At 40.5% G+C, this 5,920-nt stretch overlaps 1 pseudogene; it reads right to left on the bottom strand.

Annotated features, from left to right (window-relative positions):
• Window positions 1–5,191: 5,191 nt before the first annotated feature.
• Window positions 5,192–5,341, bottom strand: LOC119845597 (annotated as a pseudogene).
• Between the last annotated feature and the right edge of the window lie 579 nt (window positions 5,342–5,920).

The following is a 5,920-nucleotide window of genomic DNA, read 5'->3' as shown; positions in this document are numbered from 1 at the left end:
CAACCAATAGATATCATTGTTAGGACGCCTTTGGTTCCTAACTCTTGCTAAACTGAAACCAAAAAATTAAAATAAAAGCTTTTCTGCACAACTGAAAGTACTTTACACTAATTTCGCTACTTCTTTTTGCTAACTAGGAGGACACATTAGATCTACAAACATTTATTTAAGCAATTATATAGCTTAAACATTATTGGAAAAATGTGAATACCGGTATTTGATTGAATATAAAGACTGGAAATAATATACTTAATGCAGTATGTGACATAGTATATTTATAAACCTTGAGTTGACCTCAAAAATCAAAGCTGTTTTCCCCCCCGATTCTTCATACAATTAAAAGAGCAGCACCCTTTAACTCATTAAAATTCAAGGAGGGCTCTTTGATGTTGCATATTTTTATTTATTTAAATGATTTTAATAGATTATAGTAAGTTTAGGCCTTAACATAGGTTGTCATAATTACAAAGTTAATTTTAAAGGGGTTTACTTTTTGAAATAAACATGTTTTAATTTAAATTTTAAAAATTTAAATCCTATTTAAATCTTTTTTATTTTTACGCACCCTGCAAACTGGGAATTCTGAGGCAATACAAAGTGCACGAGGAAGGCTTTCAGATACAGTTATGTTTATTGAAAGTTTTCTCATGCATTCCACACAGCTGTGAAACTTCCAGCTTCACACATAATTCAGTACTAGGATGGAGCAGAGAACAGAGGCCTTTCCACAGAATGTAGGACCACTGTGCCATAGAAGTCTTGGCTCTACAACTCCTTTACCTTCCCCTAGCTGTTGGGAGAAAGTGGTAAGGTTCCAATCACTGATCTTAAATATGTATTAAGACTTTGCTATATATTAGATGTTAAGAGGTTCTGCAGTAATGGGACTAGACCCCAGATTTGTGAGGTGCAAGATGGCCAATGGTTTCACGCAACCATCCAGCAGCCCTGCTAGGCCCACAAAAATTACCACACAGACCCTGTGAAGAAAACCACCACAGGAAGTTCCACCTCAGAAAGCCAGACTGACAACTTCCCTCTGGGCCCCTGATTGGTCCAGGCATCATATTTAAGCCCAGGAGGAGTGTCAGGAAGTGTCTGTGCAACGAGTTGGGCTCCCTTGCCAACCATGACACCTTCTTTGACACCTGGCTTCGGTATTGGGTCTCCCACTCTGGGTTCTGACCCATGGTCTTGGTACTTGGGCTCTGACTTCAGCTTTGACCTTGGGCTTTCTCTTTCTCTGGCTATGGACCTTGGCTTTGCCTCTTGAACCATGGCTCCATTCCTGCCCCGGTATCAATACTAGAACCCGAAGCCCAGTGCCAAATGCAGGCTACTGCTCCTAGACTCTGACCCCAGCTATGACTCTCAACCTGTGCCTCTGGACTCTGGTACTAACCCTGACTACTAAGCCTGGCCTCCCCAGCCCCATGAAAAATTAATGTGCCAGTGGAATTTTCGAGAAATATGAAGACTCATTGTTGAGCAATATAATTACAAGAAAGCTACTTAGGTATTTGCCCATGTTTGGGAGGCAGTGCAGCTGTCTGACTTTAGTTGTGCCATTTGATTCTGACACTAAGACATGAATACACATCAGCATTACTGTAGGATGTCTAGGCTGAAACAAACCACATCAATAGGCAGGAAAGTAACATGAATAAATCCAATGAATTAATAAATAAAGAATAAAATTTCCATGACACAGTTCCAATGTTGTTCCTAATCTTTTTCATGGTGATAAAATGTAAGAAGATGAAGGGGAGTAATGCTACTTCTAACATAATTATCAGTTAACATCAAAAAGAAAGGCAGAAAATCAAACCATTAAAACAATTCTGTACTAGGGATCCACAAAGCTGCACACCAGAAAGTCAGGATCCAAAAATTTCATTCCCAATTATTTTTTCTGCAAAAGTATTTGCTCTCTTACCTCTGGGAACAACCTCAATAATTCTAAGGGACCACTAAGAAATTCTCATACCAAATTTCAGATTTGAATAGGATGAAATGAGAAATCTGATAATGTGAAAAAGAGAGAGAGAGAGAGAGAGAGAGAAATGTTTAGAGTTGTGAGAGAATCAAGGAAACAGAACATGACTGGCAATAGTTTAGTGCCAGGGCTATTAACATACACACACATCACTCTCTAGTTTCATATGAAATCACCCATACTAACCCTTGAGCATTAGAAAAACTAATAGATTGCTTGAATTTCCCTATAGACCTCTTAGAAAGGTCAACAACCCAGAGTCTATAAGGGAAAACATTAGACTTGACAGGTCATGATTCCTTAGGGAAATGCTTAATTTTGTTTTAAGCAAGACACCAGGAAACATGACGGACATATGAACTGTCTCCAAGAAGGCAGTTGTACTGACAAACACAATTCTTGTATGTCTAAGAAAGTCTGGCTGATGCAGAGTGGGTAGCGGAGTGAATAGTACTCTGAGAACATCGAACATCATGTCCCACTATTCACAACCCACTTGATCTTTTCTTTCAGACAAGGAAATTAACATTCTAGAGAGGCCAAATAGTCCTCCACACAGGTTAAACCAGATAAGGACAAGGAAGCTAAAGTTTCAGATCTTAGCATTTCCTTCACCATTCTTCCATAAGGGATGGTTGAGTTTTGTTCAACAGCCTATCATGCAGCAGCCAAAGGACAACTCACCAAAGCCATGGATATGCCTAGATCTTTAGGTGGCAGATGCATACACTGAAGGGCTCAGTGTCTCTGCAATACTGACCAGATCCAGCCTCCCCCAGCAGCAGCATTGTCTTCTTCAAGAAAGCTCTGCAGATTTGCAGAAGGATGATGCCACAGAACATAGTCATCCCCCAAACGCCATCCCAGCTGGACTCTGCTGGGTAAGGGTCGCAGGGGTTTCTGTCGAATGGCGTGAGGAGGAAAAAAACACAAAGATGCTGCTTCTGCCTCCAAGGCCCCCACAGACAGGGTTGTCACTAGGCTTCCTCTTCCTGCCACTACTGTTTGCACAGAACATACGAGTTAACACCTCTCACAGTTGTGAGGAAAAATTGTGTATTTTTTTAAACTTGTCATTGAAGTATTAATGTGAATATAACATAATTGACAGATTTTTGATATTAGAAATATTGGGCTGTAATTTCAGTCTCAAAATGGAAATTTTAAAAAGTTACAAGGGAAGCACTTGTAATATCAAAGTTCTTGTGCCGAGACAAAGTCTTGAACTTGAAAGTCTGCAACTTTCTTTTACGCTAACAATATCACATACAATGCACCTGAAAAGACGTGACTGAATCAACTCATGAAGAAACAGAAGAAAAATGAAAAGGAAGCACTAAAAAAAAATCAGATCCTTAGTTTTGAATTTGAAGGTTTATTAGGTGGAGCCACTTGCAGAGGTATAAGGGGGGGAAGGCAGCAGCCAACACACAACATGTTGCTCAACAGGACAAAGGAATTTGGGCTAAGGACATCAGGGAAAACTCCTCCTCATGGACTCTAATGTCCACACACAGCAGCCTAGACCTGGGACAGAGGAGAGACAGAGAATACCTAAATACCTGGCCTAAAATAGCGACACGATGTCTGGACTTTTACACAGCATGACATCCAAAGAATTATTTTTATCTTTTTGTTTTCAAAATATGCACCATCTTGCCTTCAATGGGTGATATTTTGTTTTTAAAATATTGAGAATATCTAAGAAAATAGACACTGGAATTTCACCTGAGAATTGCAGAACTCTGACTTTTTCATATTCTGAACTACTTGATTATATATTAAAAAACCGACATTAAAAGAATAGTAAGGTTGCAAAGTCAGTTACCCAAAACTTGGGAAATGTCATAAGTAAAACTGTCTGTGCAATCTTAATTCAGCCTCTTTGTTCTTGTGCATTACGTTACAGTCTGAAATTACATGATCACATACTTCTTTCTTCCCAGGATCCTGCCTCATTCAGTTCAGAACAGAGGTGGTGTTTACTGAAAGAGCAGCTATTCAATATTTTGTTTTCTTCTTCTTGTTCATTGGGTGGCCCCAGCCGCATTTACTACACACTGTTCAAAATCTGCTCTAAAGACAGAATTATTAATTTTCTCATAGGTTTTTCTGTGGTGCTCATCAGTATAGAATCTGAGCTCTTCACAAGCATTAATTGATTTATTTTCACATGACTCCTATGAGGTAAGGCACTATTATTATCCAGATTTGCCAGATGGAGAAATGAGGCACAGAGATTAAGGTAAAAAAAATGTACAATAATTTTGGATGCCCACATTTAGAGGATAAGTACATGATTTTTCTGAGTATTTAGAATTACAATAGCACTTTATATGTTCAAAGTACAACTCCCATTGACTTCAGTTTGTACCTGTCACTTCTGCAAATCCGGCCTGAAGGTCTCAAGTTGGGCACACAGAAAATGAGGAACACACAATTAGTGACCACCTGCAAAAAGTCTGGGTTAAGTGACTTACCCAGCATCACACAGAAACTCTAGGGCAGTGTAGAAGGGGCACCGTCACTTGCCCAGCACCCTCTTGTGGCTGGCTGCAGCTCTGCTGAGGCTTGCCTCAGTTTCCCCTCCTCAGAGCCCAGATAAAACTCAAAAGTCACAAAATGAACATCTCTAGATTCTAGCAGGAGCTCCTGCTGTTGTAAGGCCTCAGGCTTCTCCGCTGCCTAGGGAGTTCTACAGTCTATTGTTCATTCAGGGCTCCTCCCAGGGCTCCCTGCCTTGAGAGCTTTTACTTAGCGCTAGTCTACACTGGCAATGTTAAAGCGCTGCTGCGGCAGCACTTTAACGTGGCTTGTGTAGTCGCGGCAGAGCACTGGGAGAGAGCTTTCCCAGTGCTCTAAAAAACCCACCTCCATGAACAGCGTAGCTCCCAATGCTGGAGCACTATCCACACTGGTGTTTTACAGCACTGAAACTTGCTGCGCTCAGGGGGCTGTTTTCTCACACCCCCGAACAAGAAAGTTGCAGCCATGTGAAGTGCCAGTGTAGACAAGCCCTTAGTTTAGGCTCCTGAGAAGCTCCCCAGCTCAGGATCTTCTTTTCCCCTCAGGAGTTCCTCTCACCTGACAATGAGCTCTCCTAAGGCTTTTTTTTAAGGCCCATCTGCTCCATACTTAATTAACTGCCTCCCACCAACTTAGACAGTATTCAACTGCCTAACTATTCAGCTGCCTTAGCCATGAGAGCATCCTTTCTCTTCCAGATGGAGCAAGCTCCTATTCCATCTCTCTGTTCCAAAAATCCATTTAATATATAGTCCTCAGATAGAGGACGTATCAGATATTAAACTGATAAGAACAGATTTAATAATTTTATTAAGATAATGTTGAAGAAAACAGTACAGAGTTTAGGCACAGAAGTTTCTGGTTATCAGGGAATAAGGTACAGATTATCAAGGGGTGCGAAATTCGGTTTAGGAGCAGGTGGCGTAAGGAATACATAATCTGCTATCTCCCCAATTGGGGGTAAAAGTTTAATAGGTCAAAGTACAGATATTGAGTTATGGGGGTATGTTATCCATATAATGGCTATATTCAGGTGTGGAGTATAATGAGCGGATACGATGATGAGGATGGTTCTACCTTCATTTGGTGAGATTTAATGTTCAGTGAGTTTATGGTTCCAGTTCATATGGTCCAATGGAAAAAGTCTCATTCCCTTTCCCATACTTGATGCACGATTACTACATGCCTTCAGACTTCTGCTGCAAATAGGCAGAGGTCCCACAGACAACAGCCTCCTTTACTACACCACCCTGATAAACATCACATGCAAATTGAGGCTGGTAGCTTCCCCCTAAAGGCTTAAAAACAAGATAATTTTTTTAAAAAACCACCCAACCCGTTTAAAAAAAAATCCTGTGATCTCATTTAATGTTGTCAGTCTCATGATTTTGGTAGGGT

This window comes from Dermochelys coriacea, chromosome 19, assembly GCF_009764565.3.
Source record: "Dermochelys coriacea isolate rDerCor1 chromosome 19, rDerCor1.pri.v4, whole genome shotgun sequence".
NCBI classification, from domain to species: domain Eukaryota; kingdom Metazoa; phylum Chordata; order Testudines; family Dermochelyidae; genus Dermochelys; species Dermochelys coriacea.
Note: the sequence above shows the minus strand (reverse complement) of the source record. Positions and strands in the feature narration are given on the sequence as shown.